At 37.0% G+C, this 19,738-nt stretch overlaps 1 protein-coding gene and 1 pseudogene across 6 annotated transcripts in view; one reads left to right on the top strand and one right to left on the bottom strand.

Moving 5' to 3' along the window:
• Grm8 (glutamate metabotropic receptor 8) overlaps window positions 1-19,738 on the top strand; it is an 836,043-nt gene that overhangs the window by 454,275 nt on the left and 362,030 nt on the right. The window lies entirely within an intron of this gene.
• On the bottom strand, window positions 9,044-9,157 carry LOC115063528 (annotated as a pseudogene).

Below are 19,738 nucleotides of genomic sequence, written 5' to 3'. Positions count from 1 at the left end.
GGCACACAAAAATGGAAGTTTCCAGTGGTATGTAGTAGATCACCAGCTTATTTAGTTTTTGATTTCCCCCACTGGTTTAGATGAAGAGAAAGAAGAGGTTCTTGCTAGCTTATTCCTAGGCTATTCCTGTGTTCACTAGGTTAACAGTATAGCCCCTATCCTAGAGACAAATACAAGAATCAAATACAAGAATCTTTTTTCTTTGCAAATGAGGTGATGGTTGTGCTGTAAGTTCCACTCATGATGCCATTGTCAGGAGCATCTGTCTGGAAAGCCTCATTTCTAATATGTACTATGCAGGTCAGTAGCCACTGGCTATAGAAGATTTCAGAACCTTAGAATGTGACTTTCATATAACATGTGATCAGTGTACCCCATGCATTGGTGTCAAAGACTTACAATGGAAAGCATCGTATATGATCTTGTTCAAGTTATACTAATAACATTGAGAAATGATAATATTTTATATTCATGGAGCTAATATATATTTCTAAAATTAAATTTACTTGTTTGATCTAATTTAACTAATATGGTTGCTAAAAACTGAAATGTGGACTCCATTATATTTGTTGTTGGATGGCATTGCAGTAACTGATGGCTAGGAACTCAGATGGAGTGACAAGATCAGGTGACAAGGAGAGAAAATAAGAAAGCCAACTATCAGTTACCTTATTATTTCATCTCTAGGACTTTTCAAGTATTACACAGCAAATACTTCCTTAGTGTATATCAATTTAACAGCCAGTTGTATCACTGCATTTATGTTCAAAATATATCAGATTGGATGATAGGTCAAATGTAACAATAATGTATTGTATCCTAAATTTTCCTTATAGGAAAACTACAGGACTGTGTAATCAGTTATACCAGTATGGTTGAACTAAAATAAATAAATAGATAGATGATAGATAGATAGATAGATAGATAGATAGATAGATAGATAGATGATAGATAGATAGAAGGTTGATGAGATGGCTCAGCAAGTAAAGAACTTGCTATATAGGCCTGATGATCTGAATTCAATCTCTAGAACCCACATATAGGTAGAAGGAGAGAACTGACCCCCTAAAAGTTGTATTAATACATCCAGATACATGCCTGAACTTATATTACACACACACACACACACACACACACACACACAGACACACACACACACACACACGCACGCACTCACATACACACACACATGCACATACACACACGCACATCCCCACACACATATACACTCACACATACACACAAAAAAAATAAATTTATGTAAATTTTCTAAGTTCTTAAAGAGAATGTGTCTACATAGCTAGTTACAGGCCAGTCAGGGCTACAAAGTAAATATTTTTCTACTTTTGAAAGCACTTAATTAAAAATAATAATAGGGATTTTTTCTTTGTTCATTTGTTCAATTCATGTCAATTATATGATGTATCCACTACAAAATCCAACAGAATAGTTGATTTAGTTGATAAAGGTATACTTCAAAGAGCAGAGGTAGTGACTTAGTGTATGTCTAAATCAAGCCATTTTTTGGGTATTTGCAGTGTTATTTGGGGAGCACACTCAGTTTATGATCCCTGTAAGATGACCCCATTATGATATTTTGAATTCAGTTGTGTGCATGAGCTGATTAGTAAGAAAAATATTGACTTGAAATACATGTGTGTGCAAATGGCAAGTAAGGCAGCCATGTAGATGACTCTGTCCATCCACCACAGAGATATTCTGGTAGATGGAATCAGTATGATACAGAGAGGCCATGTCAAGAGCACAAAGAGAAGCAGACAGAGAAGTTACCAGTCAGGAAAGTGTGGCATTGCATCAACAGCCAAGAGAAGGGGTGAGAAGTAGGAGAGTTCTTAGCAGCCCTCTGGCTACACATGGTCCAAGAATAAAAGGGTAAGATGTTCCTTTTACATTGAATAACTAGAGGGTTAATGGTGTCCTTAACAAGAGAAGCTTTAATGGACTGATGGACAATGAAGCCAGAGAACAGTGGATTAAAAAGCAAAGGCGAGGAGATGAAGTGCAGCCGGCGAGAGGAGATAATTCTTACTGAAAGTCTTGTCTGACATATTGATATCATGAATCTCTTGACATGATGCCCTTGGAAGGGCACAATATCATTTCTAAGTGATTCCTTATAAAACTCAAGAAGTTTTCAAATTTCAGTCAGGAAAAAAATATGCAACAAATCCAACTGAAGGTCATTCAACAAAGTAACTAGTGAAGGCTTTTGAAAAGCGCTAAGATTATGTATGCAGTTTATGGAACCATTACCAAGCACAGGGAGCTACAGAGAAAGGGTGACTCATTGCAATGCAGGAACCTGGACTGGACCCCAGAAGAGACAACAAGATGAGTACAAGCTGGTGAAATCTGAAATGCCTTTCATTCCATAGTTTCGCACCAATTATTTTCTGGTTCTACAGTGCGTTAACTTTAGGGGACATTGCAAAGGATTATAGGGAGAGTTCACTAACGTCTGAATTTTCCTGAAGGTCTAAAATTAGCTCAGAAACATATTTTGTTCTGAAAGGAACAGGAGAAATGGGAAAGGTTGGAAGCAGCATGAGGCCGAGGAGAATTTCAAATTAGCTGTGGAGATAAAAATGATTGGTAATATTTCTAGGAGATTATCATATGGTGTGTGTTATGCAAAATGCCTTGTGGAAAAGTTTTAATTGTTTGAACCTAACTATACGAGGGGGGGAAATCTGTCTTTGCTGTTTGCTATTCTACTTTTAAACATACAGAGAGGGAGACATGAATGAGTTTAAATATGACCATACAAACAGCAAGTGGCAGAGCTAGCTTTATGAAACTGACTTGCAAATTTACTACATTTTCTTTATAAGATAGTCTATGTTTAAAGGCTTATTTATTTTGTGTGCTTTGTTTGCATAGATATGTGTGTGCATATGTGTGTGTGCATATGTGTTCTTTATAAGATAGTCTATGTTTAAAGGCTTATTTATTTTGTGTGTTTTGTGAGCATAGATGTGTGTGTGTGTGTGTGCAAATGTGTGTATGTGTGTGTGTGTGATGTTTGCATGTGCATGTGTATGTATGAGTGCCTACATCTATGTGTGTGTACCACATACATGCTTGATGCCTGTGGAGGGTAGAGGACAGTACTCAATCCACTGTGTTTGCAGTCATAGGATATTGTAAGCTGTTGTAGTGATGCCTGGAACCAAAAGTAGGTCCTCTAAAAGAGCAGCATGTACTGTTAATAGCTTAGCCATCTTCCCAGTCTCCAAGTAGCTATCTTTAACTGATTAAAGCACAGAGGAGAAAAAAGAAAACACAAGACAAAGGCAAGATAGTAAGTAGAGTGCCAGATCCAGCAAGTGAATAGAGTGAATCCAGTTGGCTCATAGTGGGGACACTGCCCTTGTAGCAGAAGTGAGAGAAACCTAAGGAATGAGTGGACAGGCAGCTAATGTGTAAGCTGTACTAGGTGGAGATTTTGAGAGTCCTCAGGTGGTCTTTAGTTTCTTGGTGATATAGGAGCTCATCAGCTCCACCTAACATCAAGTTGGATGACAGTAAAGTTGGAAATTGGAAGGAGTGGAGAGATTGTAATTAGCTAAAGGGAGGAAAGGGAAGAGAGCTGGTAAATGACACAGAGGGTAGCCGGGCAAATTGAAGGCAAGATGGCAAGAATACACCGACTGGCATGTCCACTATCTTTGTAGAGGTATGGCTTCTACAGTGTGTTCTGTGGTTCATGCTACGCACTGTTAATTTTATTCATATTTTTAGTTTCACTGGCAAAGTAATTTATTAAGAAATAGAAAGACATTGATAAGAAATTAGTAAGCTAAGTATACTCAAATCTAGTAGAAATAGTTGTCGGCAGGAGAAGACGTTTGAGAAGAATTACAGCAGTCAGTGTATTGCTTCAATTTTCTTTTATTACTAATGTTTGTCACGTACTTACTAAGTATGTCTTCTAGTAGTTTTCTATGACTATATTTTCTAAAAGAGATCTTTTTTGTTATTTGAGAATAATTAATGTTAAAAGATATGTTTCAATTAATAAGCATAATTCAAATATGTTCTTATTTTTATGATTCATATTTTTACTTTTTGTATATTATTTATTTGATTCTCTAGATATGTCTATCCAAATAACAGCTATTAACTCTAAAGGGTTACGAAATTGAAGTGTTATTTGAATTTCATTTAAATTAAATAAAATTTAAAATATACTTTACAATCTTAATAACTAAATTTTAAGTGCCTAATAGCTACATGTTGCTAGTAGTTACTATATTATACTGTACAGCTATTGAAAATTTAATTATGTTTGAAAATTATATTGGAAGGCACTGCTATAGAATTTTTTTCTAATTTGGAAGGCCTATGTTGCTTTTCTAATTAATTTTTGCTGAATGCTTAGGGAAAAAAATTTTTTATCCCAAAATGCTAAAAATGTTATGCTAAAAAGATTCTTTTGATATTTCTATAGTTGTTCAAAATGTTATTTAAGTTATAAATATATCTGAAATGTTTTGCCATATAAAATGATCTGAGAACTTGTATACTTTTTAACTTTCTGATCAATAAAGTTTAATGAAGTTGAAACCATTCTCTCCATCATTTAATATTCAACATTAAATATTAATGATTTATTTATTGAATATTTATTGCAGCACATTGAATTTTTAGTTAGAATTAACTTCACTTTTATAAAATGGTTTTCAACAGTTATAAAATGGACTCTGTGTTTTGGAAATTGTAGGAAAAATGAGTTAATCTGTTTTGTGTGTGTGTTTGTGTGTGTGTTTGTGTGTGTGTGTTTGTGTGTGTGTGTGTGTGTGTGTGTGTGTGTGTTTAGAGTAGAAGGTAAGATCGGGGAAGGGACTGTAATAATTATATTGAAGCTGTTGTTATTATGCTTGGATGACACTCTAGTTTATTCTCCTGAAAAATCAGTCTCTTTNCACATTGAATTTTTAGTTAGAATTAACTTCACTTTTATAAAATGGTTTTCAACAGTTATAAAATGGACTCTGTGTTTTGGAAATTGTAGGAAAAAAATGTATTTCTGTACTTGGAAGTTTTTTCTATATGTGTTTGTGTGTGTGTGTGTGTGTGTGTGTGTGTGTGTGTGTGTGTGTGTGTGTAAAAGAGGGGGCAAGATCGGGGAAGGGACTGTAATAATTATATTGAAGCTGTTGTTATTATGCTTGGATGACACTCTAGTTTATTCTCCTGAAAAATCAGTCTCTTTTAACTCAGTTCTAATCAGTCACTGAGCAGGTGCACACAAAACCAGGAGGACATCCCAGAAGTCCACTCTAGTTACAGTTTATGTGAAATGACTCATTCTAAGACATGGCCAGCTGCAGGTATGAGAGCATGCTCAGGAGACTGAGTCCACCAATGTAAAGGATGTTAAATTAGGAGGGAGTCAGACAGTGACATTTGGAAGGTTAACTGTAGATGAGTTAAATTTTCCTCCAGATCTGCCTATAATGACCCAGATTAAAAACAAAGGAAACCAGTGTTAGGCAATGTCATCACCTGATAACCCAGTAGCAAAGTTCTAAGCAACTAGATGAGATTCGGTTGGGTTTGAATAGAGTTGAAATTTAGATTATAAAATATCTTAACACTGGAGAAAGATATAGTTACTTAAGTCATTACAATGCCAAGGTTAATTCTGATAAAAGTGCTGTGGTAAAAATATGCCAAACACATATGAAGATAAAAAAGGGATCTTATATCCAGTCTATAGATATGACCATATTATTGGTACTATATGAGTAAATTCTTGATTGTCACTCAGATATGTGAGTTTTAACATTTTTTGTATTTTTGAAACAATTTAAATTATATAAATTGACAGTAGGAGAGGACAGCCTAGGAGTCAATGTATTGTTTCAACTTTCTTTTATTATTAATTCTTTTCACATAATTACTTAATACTTCTTCCATTAATTATCTATAACTATATTTTTAAAAGAGATCTTTGTTTTTCTTGTTTGAGAATAATTCATGCTTAAGGATATAATACAAATAAATGTATATGCATATACTTATAAGAACCTCTAATAGTTGAAAACAGAAATGTTTTGTAGAAGGCCGTGGGTACAACTTTAATATATTTTAATGTATGATAGACCATATTCCGTTTACAGAACTTATTGAGACTGTCTGAATCAGCCAAGAAAAAAATGGAATTTCTAAATTGAAAGATTTGACATTTGATATTTTCCATTGCTACTAAGGATATAAAAACTACTTTAGTGGCAGTAAGTAAGAATACATTTTTTTTTTTGTTCTGCAATTACATCTTCAGTTATCTCTTCCTGGAAAAATATTTAACAGAACAGTTGATGTTTTTCACTTAAAGAACATAATCAAGCCCTAAGCCAATATACAGAAAATTTAATTTATATTTCATTTTTTTTCAGACATACGTCCATGAATGACTTCCAGTTATATTTCCTACAATTTGTTAAGAGGAAATGCTTCATCTGGAAGCAATTTTTATTGTTTGGCAGATGAAAATGAGACATATCTGTTAATATTACAATTGACTAAAATATATCTAGTAAAAATGTTAAAATAATAGGATGTTGCACACTTCTTACACATTCTTTTCTGTTTACTATTCTTCTATAATCTATGTGAAAAAATACCTATATCATAAAAATTTATAATTTTATTTAGTGGTTGCTATTCCCTATGAAGAGTTATATTAAAGATGTTGGAGTTTAAGATTTTTGAGTAATAACTTACCTTGAGAGTGTGAATTTTTATTTTGTTTATAAGGCTTCAAAAATTTTGATTTGCTGTGTACGTATTATAGTTTGGAAAATAAAGTGTGTCAAGATGAAATAACAGAAAAAAAGCATCTAATTATCTAACTATATATAATGAATATAAAATGCTTTCTATTTATCCACTTAAAAGTATAGTTTACTTACCTCCATGAAATTAAGACTTCATTGAGGTGAGTTATTGACCCATAAAATCAGGAATGTTCGAACAACCTCCCTTTACCCACTCTCCACAAATGTTTGCTCCTAAAAATCAATTGCTCAAAACTGATGATGGTGACAGTGGTCAGGATGTGCTCAGAGGATGATGGATGAGAGGGAAGGAGTTTTCGTAAATATGCAGCCTCTAGAAAACCTGAGTTTACTGGTAACTGCCCATCAATAATTCTCAGTATATAAACTGAGCTTGATAAACAAACCAGATAGGGAAGACCTCATAATAATTTCTGAGGAAAGTGGAAAATATTTCTAAAAATATTTAAATGATATTTGTAACATTTAGTAGGTGAACCTCATGGGCATTTCTCACGATAGCACTTTTCTGTAATTCTCCTTATTGTACAAAAACTAAGTTGTAAATACTAAATAGCTCCTATGTTTGGAATTAAATTAACGAGAAATGAAGTAAAAAATCACAAACGATAAGGATGTTGCATATTATTAAATTAAATTTTCTTTTGACAATTTTATACATAAAATGAATTCTGATTACTCTTAATCCGCACTCTCTTATCTATCTTATCTTTCACCCCAAGAATACTCTCCCAAATCCCTTCTACACTCAAGATGTTTTCTTTTGTTTTGTGCACCACTGTGCTTACTCAGGGACATCTGTGTGACTATGGGTTTAGAACTATCAAGTGGAGCCTGGTAGGCTCACCAGTGGGTATATAACTGAAGGCAATGACTTTCTTCCTCCTAGAATCTATTAGAGGCCACTTGTTAATCAGAGAATGATAGGGCCCTAAAGAGTCCCAATTCATGACTGATTGTCAATAGGACCAAACTTGTACAGGGATGGTATAGGCAACCCACCGTTGTGTGAGTTTATAATTTCAATGCCCAGAAGCCAGTATTTCGTGGACTTTCTCCCAATCTTTTGTCTCTTATATCCTTTAGACAACATCTTCTACTATGTACCTAGAACATAAGGCATGGGTTTGGGTTGCTTTACCAATTGTGCCACTATTGCACCTTTAGGTAGCACTTTGCCTGGCAGATTGGTATTATAGTTCAGAAGGTTCACAGATGACTAAGACTGTCCATGCCTTTGTAGCATCTTTTGGTGATATTAAAGCTATCTATGAGGTAGAAAGTTTCAAGCTCAATTCTAGCTTAATTTCTCTGTATTTGGTAACCAAGATGGGGGTTGTTTTCATCAATAGTCTTACCATATAACAGTAGAGGAAAATTGTTGAAGGTATAGTTGGTCACAGTGTGACTCTTGACAACATTTCTTTCTTTGTAAATGATCATTGTAATGACCCATTGATCTGGTCTGAGGCCTCTGGTTTCTGCTACTTCACCAATATTGGAACCTCTCTGGAGCTCTTCTTGAATAGTCTGCTGTAGACTATGGAGTCATGAGATCCTATAGTTTTGTATAAGTAGGGCTGGCTCCTACACTTGTTCCAGCAGTTTATCCATGGAGTAGATATTGGGGTGAGCCAATTCATAGCTGTGGATCTGGGTCTAAGAGTTATCTGAGCTGGTCAGGCATATTACCATGCAGGAGATAAGTGGTAGGGTCAGCTCTCCCAAGCTCATATCCTTGGGGGTGGTTCACCCTCAACTCCTGAAATCTTCTGTGCTTCTCTCTTGAATACTGCAGCTAGATAGGGGTGGGGTCAGCTCTTCTGCCCATGTGAGGGGTGGGGCCAGCTCATAGTCCTCAGACATTAACATCTCCCCTAGGGGTAACCCAGAAGGGGACATCCAAACAAGGCTCCTAGTGGCACCACAGGCTAGGACTCCATGATGGCCCAGGGTGGCATCACCAGGTACTCATTACCATCAAATCTTCAGTTCTACCACTCCTCATTGTGCCCACATTCTTTTGTTCATCTTTTTCTTCTCACTTCTCTACCAATTACTTGCTCCCTATAGTGGTGCCAGCACTCAGAGTGGTCTCAGGAATGCTTGGTTCTACCTGTGCATTATAGTGCTAAACTGAGGGTCATCTCAGGCGAGCTCCATGTATGGGCTTCCTGGTGCCAAGCTGGTGGTTGTCTCAGGCTTACTTTTTTTCTGGGAATGTTAGGCTACTATTCATTCAGATGTTCACAGGTCAGAGCATCTCTCCTTTCTACCATCTATTGATGCACCTGTAACACAGCAGCCATGCCTGCAATGTCTCTAGGGTCAGGGTATTGAGGAATTTTTAAGGAGAAATATGGTATTATGACTAGAGTTTACAAAATTTATTTAAAATGCCCATGATGGAGTGTTGCCTGTGGGTATATGATGAAGAAAATAGCAATATACAATTTTCATCCAAAATTTAACACATAGAAAATATAAGAAAACTTCACTATCACCACCCACCAGCACCACCAGCACCACCAGCACCAACACCAACACCACCATCACCAGTAACACCATCAGCAGCAGCAGCAGCATTGATACTTATTGGCCACTTACACACCAGACAATAGAACAAATATGTCCATATATTTTCACACTTAGTGATTATACTACATTGATTTAGGTAATTGTATGACCATCATTTCTCAGAAGAGAACAGAGAGTTAGAGGTATTAATTAACTTTCCATGATGCGATCTGTAATGAACGGCAGAACTAGTAATTACTAAGTCATGCATTTTCTACATTACCAAAAGACTTGGTAGCACTTAACATGTTCAGTTCCTTGTAGACAGGAAGTAAATGTGGGAAAAGGAATTAATATTACTCAAATTAACAGATTTATTCGGTGCTTGTTACAGCTATCACTAGGAGCATTTTTTTTCAGAGCTTTGAAGACAGGAAAAAAACTGAGAAAACTGAAGGAAAGGAAAACAGCGAAGACTCCAGCTCTAGTCTGCTGTGGTTAGATATTGTTGGCATGATGAAGCATTAATGGAAGGCTAGCTTAAAGTGAAGAATTTTATGGAAATGGGAGCCTATATGGCTTTGTCTGTCTAGAGTTGGAAGTGGGGAAGGAAAGAAAATCGAATAAAGTTTGCTGAAGAGTTTATGGTCTGGAATCCTATTGGACACATCACTGAACTGCTTTCCACTTATGGATTCTTTTATTTCCAGTTTTTGATCATTTTGTCACTTGTATGTGGTTTGCCAGTTCCTAGGGGATTACAGATCCAGACCTCACTCATCAGAGATGGCCCAGTGGTTGTCATGATCCTTCCTTATGTCCTGTTATCTTAGCCTTTTAACTGTGTATTATTATGGCTATCAAGTGATGAGAGAACAGATACACTGACACATTTGAGATCCCAGGTAGATTGCAACTGAGTCATAATCATGAAAGCAAAATAAAGGAATAGTGGCCCCTCTAAGATGATTTGTGGCCAGGAAACTTAGCAATGAACCTGAAACCCTCAAGTCAGGTCATGAGTACAAATGCCAAATCGTTAGTAAGAGGGACACTTTTGCTCTTCAGACAGCTTTCTTCCAAGTATGAAATGTAAGTTTTTCTGTCTTTCCTGTTTCATTGATCCATATAGATCAGGAAGTATTAGCAATGACATGAATGTCACCAGAGATAATCATTAAAAATCTAGAGCAATTAGTTTGTTCACTGATTCTTCCAGTGACTTGAGACTGATAGACCTCCTTTATGTCAACTTCTATTTTAAATTTGTGGTAACTTTCTTTTAAAAATCTCTCTCTCTCTCTCTCTCTCTCTCTCTCTCTCTCTCTCTCTCTCTCTCTCTCTCTCTCTGTGTGTGTGTGTGTGTGTGTGTGTGGCACGTGTGCACATGTGTGTTATCTGCTGTCTAACTGGAGGATGAAGTAGAGTCAAGAGGAATAAGTTCCACAGGGTTCTGCTCCATCCAGGAATGCCTAGAGTGTTATAGCTCTTACAAGAGAAGCAAGGATGTTTGGGTGGTCTGAGCAGGGCAGATCCTGGGTCTCTCATCATCTACCATGGCTATGCCAGTGCCAGAGGTGCTGGATAGCCAGTCAGGTCCAACATCCAGTGATGAATGCTTCAGGAGAAAGAACTTTCCCCCAAGTATTACATCTCAGCAGAAAACTAGCCACTCTTAGATGATCCTTGGTGAGATAACTTGTGTGTTTGATTCTGTGTAGACAGGGACTATATAAACATTGAGGAGAGGTTGGGATTTAAGGGAAGGTGATGTTTCCTATTGGTTCAGTTTGAGATGTTAGTGATGCTAAACTTACTTGGGGGGAAGGACTCCAGATATTTCATTACAGGACTGACTGCCTATGGTCCTCTCAGTGGAGGGTGTCATGATTATGTGTTCCAGAGCAGGTGCAGAAATGGGAGGGTGCAGCTCGACTCCTGCCAGTCTTAAGTCCCTGAGATTCTGGGGAGTCTGAGCTCACTCAACCATACCAGTTCTTTGTGTGGAGAAATGGCCCACTTGCCATGAGTGTGTGTGTGTGTGTGTGTGTGTGTGTGTGTGTACAATTCTTAATGCTGGTACCACTGTTCTCATTGTTCACACAAAATCGGAATTAGTAGTTCTCTCAGGTAGCATGTCTGAAATGAAAGGCTGGCCACTTTAGGACTCATGTCTGAGTCAGAATTTTTTTACTTAATGATTTGAACATTTGGAATTTGTACGAAGAATGTCCTAGACTATTACTCTGAAAGTGCTCTAGATATTATTCTAAGATGAACAGGACCAGACACTGGAGTCACAACAAAAGTCATAGCTAAAAAGGGGCAGTTTGAAAGTCATAGGGAAAAATCACTCTTGACGCCATTGGCAACATTGTATTGTAGTAACTATGGTTTATATTTTAATTTTGATTACTCTCCCCCACATATCAAGTAATTGACCCATTGTATAATAAATATTATGGACTGTGTTTAGAATGATCTTGATTATGAAAAATAGGAGGTAATATTTATAAGACAGACTGAATTGTTTGAGGTGAATACAGCATCAACTATAAATCTGTTATGGCTTCTGATGACATGAGATTAATATTTTTCATACCTTTATCAGAGGATTTGGTTATGTGTTACCTCTAGAGAAATCACCGAGGTGGAAGGTAGTAGCTACATTTTTCGAGAATCTAGAAATGACTCAATAATGAGTACTTCATAGCATAACAAATTATGAATATATGTAGTTTATAGCAAAATTCTATAGGAAACCTAAAGCATAATTTAAAGAGAAAACAACAAAGAACCAAATAAATTAATAGACTCAATCAACCAGAAATTAGGGTTTTTGGTCAAAGTTACTGGACAGAAACTTTTCGGAGGCATTCCTATATTTTGCATGAAATATAACTTTTTCTGTACTGGATACTTTTCTATTGCTGTGATAAGTTCATGAGCAAAAGAAGATTGAGGAAGGAAGGGGTTGTTTCATCTTAAAACTCTCAGATCACAGTCCATCACCGAGGCACACGAGGGCAGGGACTCAAGCAGAAGCCATGGAGGAACACTGTTAAATGGCTTGCTCTCCATGACATGCCCACACTGCATTCCTACACCACCCAGGACCACTTCCTCAGCACTGGTACCACCCATAGTGGGCTGTTCCTCATTGCAAAAACTGAAGAAAAAAATTTTTATAGACTTGCCTACAAGCAGTCTGGAGGGAAGCATTTTCTCAATTGAAGTTCCTCTTCCCCAATAATTCTAGTTTGAGTCAAGGCTGGCAAACAAAAACAAAATAAACAATAAAAGCCAAACAACCAGGATAGTTATTATTAAGTAACAGGTCTTGCCATGGGAATCACCAATTAATGTGAATACAGAAAGTTCCTTAATCCAGAAAGATCATTGAAAAGTGTCGCCTTTTCTGGGAGAAGCAGGATCACAGCAGGATCTAGGCCACTCTTAGAGCAAAAAGTAGTGTTAACATCAAAAAGAGAAAAAAACACAGCATCTTATGAATGGCTGGCTAAAAGTATTATTATTATGATGATGATCATTATCATCAATTATTTTATTTTAGTAGTATCCACATGGTATGTGTAGACAGGAGCTATGAGGCCAAAGCAGGGTGCTGGGGAACAATTCAGAAACATTGTAAGGTTTAGCACCTGTAACTGCTATTGCCCTAAGATGAGGGTTAAACTTTTATAATGGGGGCAAAGGTAAGATTGCAGTAAGAAGAGGGGTTTTTAATGTTTCTCCTGAAACTGGACTTAAAATTCTCATTGTCTGAATCACCTGTGCACAGAGACTTAAACGAATCTTTTGTAGTCAAGTATGCACAAGCAATACAGCTTTAAGAAGCCAGCATGGTCTGAAGAAGTAACCATATGGAAAACCTTAGTTTTCATACAACCCTAGGTTTGAGTGCTGGACCAAAGGCAAAAGCAAATACAAAACAAATGGGTGCAGTAAACAAAGAACCCTGCTTTTGTTCTCAGGAAATGTGTTTGCGGTTGACACTCAGAAGATTTCTTACTGAAGCTACAGTCAGTTCATAACAGTGCACTTACAGAAAAAAACTGTGTGCCCAATAAAACCTAATGATGCTTTAAATTGTCAGTTTGTTAGGGAGATAAGTTTGCACAGTCTTTAACAGGGAGTATCTTCCCCTCTATCAACAAGGTGCACCGTATGTGATGGGCTGACTTGTCACAGTTATAATTTGTCTTTTGAGATGTCGTATCTTTTACTGCTAAAGTGAGACTTCTAACTCGTTTCACTGCCCTCTGAACAAAGAAGAATATCATCTTCGCACTGTAAAGGAATGAGCTAAGAGGGAAGATTTTATATCTGGATGTTGACTTGATAACCTCAGAAAAATGAGAGGAGGATTTTAGCAAACACCTAAGATCTTACTGTTCAGGTAGATGTGTTGTTATCTCAGACAGAGGAAGGTGGCAGCTTTACCTATTTCAGACCCCTGAAGAAGAGCAGAGCAAAGATCTACTATAGTATGGCAAGTAGTTTCATTTGGAAGCAGGGGATGTTATTTGAACTAGGTACTATAGGAAAGTGATGGTATGATTTGTTAATGGCTCCAACATATTGAAGGAGAATATAGTAACTTACTTCCTAGCTTTCTTTTTGGCAGCATGGGAACATTTATAAAAACTATCACAGGATAAATAAATTCCTTTGCATATAAATCTTTTATCATATAATGAATTTTATGCTTTGATTCTGGCTTCAAAATATGTTGGGAGAACTTTTGAAACAATTTGGCAGAATCTACTTGGATTTTAATAGATTCTATTCCAGGTATTTTGTGTATCAATAGAAATTTTAGCCTGTAGAATGTAGAAATTAGTTTAGGATAGCAGATTAGTAGTAACCATTCAAAATGATCACGTTCTACTCTCTAGATCTGTGAATATGTTATAATCTTTAGCAAGGTGACCTCCAATTTGCAAGTAGTATTAAGGTTGATGATCAGCTGACCAAGAGAAAAAGGTAATTATTCAAGATTGTCAGTGGTAGTGGTGCTGGAGAGTCAATGTAATTCCACAGTTCTTAAGAGAAGAAAGTCACAGTTAGGCATTTCAATAACTTTCACTGGTCATCCTGAAGATTGAGTAAAGGACTGTGATACAACAAATGGGACCATTATGGCAAAGCTTGAAAATGTAGGCTCTGTGTCCCCTCCAAACCTACTGAGTCTGTAGAATTACTGCTCCAGTGACACCTCAATTTCAGCCCAATGAGATGCATTTTGCAGTCTAGGACTAGTGCTGTAGAACAACTGATGCCTATTAAGCCATTACAACTGGGCAATTTGTTCTAGCACCCACTGGAAAACCGCCCAGGCATCTAAGTGTTTATCCGAGGTACATGAAACGAGAATAAAGTACCCTAAGAGACTCATCTTGACTGGGCATAGAAGAGTCTTCTCCCCTGGAACCTCAAGGAACAGCTGCTTTGAATATATTGTTACAACTTCACTTGAAAAGTCTTCTCATTTTAAGTAAACAGGCTATGATCTCAGAGCAGTAAGTCTTTGCAAGGATTACAGTTCACGTTCACCACTGATACAGTTTGTTTACTTTCAGGAAGAGATAGGGCAAAGGTGGAAGAGGTTAATAAAAAGAGAGTAGTTGTTGTCCTGCCAGGAAGCTGGTCATCTAGATGGCTGTGTATTCATCTTGAGTGTTTAAAGCCGGATGTTGAATGACTTTCTCCTTCCTCAGAGTGCTCTCAAAGGTCAAATTGAGAGATTTTTCTTGGATTTGGCATTTCTTTTGTAAGATGGAATCATCTTTTTTGTTTCCAGTGTCTCTTCTGTTACTGAGAACAAGTGTCCTTGTCAGAAAATGGTCACCAGAAAGGTATCTGTTTGAGATGCTGTACTTTAAGTTTATTTGGATCCTTGACTTATTTGTCTTCAACAGTCTTTTCTAAATGCCACACAGGAATCATTCAATACATTTATCTGTTCTAATTTTTGTCTCAAAATGTCTCTTCAATTTCATGTGTTACCTCATTAACAAAATTAGGAATGTGACTATTATCTTCTTTAACTCCCAAATGTTACAAAAAGGAAGTTTTAAAAAAATCTCTCCTGAAATGCCCTATATTTTATTTTCCTAATTGCATGATTGACAACCCTTCTACTTTATTTGCTGGTAGGGATTTTTGTCCCACAGTCTTTGACTCTTCTTAAGGCCCATCTTTACATTGAAAAGAAATTTGAAAGATCCTTATAAGAGCCGTCACATCAGTATTTGCTACTTAGGACTTACGGTTTGGAACTTAGGTCTAACTAACATTTTTCCAAGTTGTGACAGGTAATTTCAAATTTGTATGTGTGCCTGATGGTCTTTTCTATGTTCTGAAAAGTCTCTAACTATAGCTTTTAGTTTTGATTGTATCTGGGGTGTAATTCTAAAGCTGGCTATTTAAGTTAGTATATGGAAATGGGTCTTGAAGACAATTGGTATGTTAAAAATTACTCTTAAAATCATGTGGTGGAAGTCTACATAAAGAGAAAGAGAGTGAGGAGATGACAGGGCTGAAGGGATAAAAACGAAGAAGAGAGAACCAAGTCTTAGGAATCCGTGAAAGGAAGGCAAGGGACAACTGGGGAACTGCATTTTGTTCGTTAAACAACGTATCAGATTGTGCCTTAGCTTTGGTCAAGGAATTTTTTTTTTTAAGTGAGAGTTACGGTCGAAGTCCTTCCTCTACATAGCAACAGGACATGGTCCATATTAGATTTAAAAACTTTTGCTCTCTTTGTCTTCAGTCTTCTCAGATGAGTAATACTTACTTGAGCCACATATTCTTCTAAGTGACCTTTGAGGCTCTCATTTTCTTTGTGGAGCCTCCTGCCATTTAGACTGCTCTACTGGAGGGTTGAAATGAAAATGCATGGATGCATCAGTTGTTTTTCTTAAATGAGCCCCTCAAAGCCAAATCATGATTGGTCAAGGGAGATGCTTCTGTAGGAACTCCATGTAGCAGACCTCCAACTAGTCAGCTGCATAAAGATCCAGATAATGTACTCTGCCTGCTGTGCATAAAACAAAGAAAACATTTCTCTAGATCAAAGGTAAGTTCTGAGGACAAACTTGGAGACGGACATAAGCAATCCTTCTGTTTTATTGGTGAGCCAAAATGATGCTTGTACAAATGAATACAGGTCTGTCAAGAACTGAGAAATCAGTAGTCTTCAGATAAGATACATCAGCAGGTTTACAGGACCTGGATTCTAAACTATGGTTGTGTTCCTTACTACGAAGGCACTTATAGACAAAACACAAATATAATCACAAAAGAAAACAAAGGTATGTATACATATAATGAGCTTGGGACGTCAAACCAATGGACCCTAAAACAAGACTTACACACCATACTGACAATAAGTATCCAAGGGAGTTCATGAAGAGAGCAGGAGCCATCACTGTGTTGACATCAGTGGAAACTCAAGAAGTCATAAGCAGCATAGCATGGGATGCTTCCTTGCATGTGACAATTGGCAAAAATGTATGGGTAACAACAAAGCAAAATACAGAAAGTATCCCAAAGAAACCTCCATATAATAAAAGTATCTCAAGTGAGAATCAACAGAGGCATTTATTAGGAGTTTGTAACTGAATTAAAAAGCTACCATCACTTTTCCTTATGAAAGACTAAAATCTGCAGATAAATTGTTCTTAATACAATTGTTAGATGGGTGGGTGTATGATTAGATACATGGTAAATCCACATACGCTCTGATAAGATATTGTTGGCTCAGAGATGCTGGAGATACAGGTGAGGCATCTCATGTGACTGGTTGGGGATCATATTTAGCTTTATCTGATTGTTCCAGGGATAAAGGCAGGGCAAAGCCAACAATCAAGGAAGCTAGAACTTACTCATCTGGGTGAAGTTTTTACCTTCCTTGGATGATTCTTACAGAAAATATGGTTTGACTCCCTAGGCTGATTAATGTGGGGCTTATGGGCAATGATTTTATTGTCTTTTATATGAAACCTTTTGGGATCTGGCTATACATTGCTATTTGGAAATGCAGGCTCTCCGGTAGAAGGAGAGTATTTGGGATTGACTCTGATAGAATGTGGAGTTGTGAGAGACTACAGTTTGGGCAAGGAATCTCTTTGCCACTTAATGATTATTCATGGTAGAGACAGCTCTTCTGCTATAATAATTTGTAGCAGAGCAGGCTAGAGAGATGCAAGATTCAGGAAGACCTACAGATTATTACCAAACTTTAGTACAGGCAGAATAGACCTTAATGCAAACTCTATTTACTTGTTATTATGTATTTTCTCTGTTAAACACACAGAGGCAATTTAGTTGGCACAGCAGAGATGTATACTGAAGTCCCAAGGGAGAATCATGATGAGTTCTAGTTGGTGGCAAAGGTTAGGCTTATAAAACACAACAATGTATCCATAGCCAGGATACAATGCAAGCATCTTTTTGTTTAATGGGCTTTGAAGAGGAATTATAATTTGCTCCTCTTCAAGATGTAACTGCAAGGTAACAGAAGGGGCACAGAGAGAAGAGAGATGGGGGGGGGAGTGTAGATACTAGGCCTTTCACCTAGAACATTCTGGGATCAATAGGTTAACTACCTAATGTTTACTATAAATGGCTGACTAATCTGAGGACTGTATCAAGATAATAAACTAAGACAAAAATGCAGTGAAGTGGAAAAGAGCTGCAAGGGGGGCAATGATCGTGACCAGTTGTTTTAATAAGTCTTTGTTATACTCAGAAAGATAACTAAACGAAGTGACCTTGTGAGATAAGTATCTCCTTACGATGGTATCACATCTATATGAGAGTAAGAGCCTCCCTCCCTCTTCTGAAGGCCAATGGGATGCCACAGTGATCAGAGATACAGACTGAACCTGCAAAGACTGAGAGACAGTTTGGAGAGATTAAAATCAATTGTCAAGGGAAACCGAGTCTCTTTTCTGAGTCCTCCATGATTAGGAAACTAAGCTGTAATGAGTCAACATATCTCTGCTTTTAAATTTTTCACCATTCAACCCGAAGAGATAATGTTCAGTGAAGTACGTATTATATAGTCAGTGATGATTACAAGCATCATTGAGGACTTGCTCTGGGCCAGAAGTTATAATTTTTACACTTAGTACTTTTAACATTTGATCTGTTTTTCCTTCTATGGAACAGGTGTTAACATTCTCTTACTGAGGGCACTTGGATGTAACAAGATTAAGTAATTTGCCTATGTAAATGGTGAACAGTTTAAGACCCATCAGTCTTTGACACTGAGGCCAGAGCACTTAACCACTGTGGTCAACACCTCTACTTAGAAATAATTAAGGACATCAGTTCACTTGCTTGTACGGATCATAGAACAATACTTAAACATTCACAATAATTTGAGTAGGCAGACCTGGAAGAAATGAGACTAATGCAATCTCTGGGGATGTAGAGAAAATATAAACTGTAAAAACAATTGTGAAAGAGTTGATTGATAGCAGGCAAGTATGAGACTGCCAAAACAGCTATAGATGTTTTACCAACTTGATTTGTATTTGAAAATGAATATTTCTTACCTATAACTTTTCTATATACTTTTGTACACTTCTCTCTTCTTTCATATTAACTTATGGAGGCTTCATCATTTTGCTTGTATAAATGAAAGCCACATGCAGAGACCCCACTCATGGAGCATCTAGTATTTTAAGCCCTGTCACAGGGGCCGGTGACATTGCTCAACAAGGCAACGTCGCCATCTGCTGGTAGCTTCTTTGAATTGCAGACACAAGGTTCCACAGTCCTTACAATTTAAACAAGTGGCTTAGGAATGGATTCTGAAATGGAGAATGGTATGTCAAACATTTATAAGAAAAACTCAAGATAATTTTGAGTCTTACCGGGACAAACCCCACCAATTTATTCAAAGAGCTATTTCACTCAGTCTTCATAGTGAAATCTGTCTAGTTGACCTGCCTCTGTCAAATCTTTCTGGATTTCTCTTTCGAGGTCAATAACATTTGCTAAGAATGATCTGGTTATTTATGGCTGCCCACCAGATTCATGCCTCACTGCCTGTTAGTTGAATTTGCGTGATACTATGACTCTTGGATTGAGAATCTTGTTTGAAGTAGGCAACCACGATCTTCACTGTAGTCTCTGCACTTGCTTTTTTTTTTAATCTTTCAGGTGTTTTAAATTTATGATTTCATTTTTTTGTTTCCACCCCAATCTTGTGAGACTCTTGCCTAGGCTGCAGCCACCAATGTAACCGCATATGGTTAGGATGGTCACATTAGTGTCCAAATAAATATTCTTCTCGTGTATATGAAAAAACTGGCCAGAAAAAAAAATCACAGGTGTGGGACTTACTCAAAAGTTCTCATAAT

This window comes from Mus pahari, chromosome 2 (genome assembly GCF_900095145.1).
Source record: "Mus pahari chromosome 2, PAHARI_EIJ_v1.1, whole genome shotgun sequence".
NCBI lineage: Eukaryota > Metazoa > Chordata > Mammalia > Rodentia > Muridae > Mus > Mus pahari.
The sequence above is the reverse complement of the archived record's forward strand: the minus strand, read 5'-3'. Positions and strand labels throughout refer to the sequence as shown.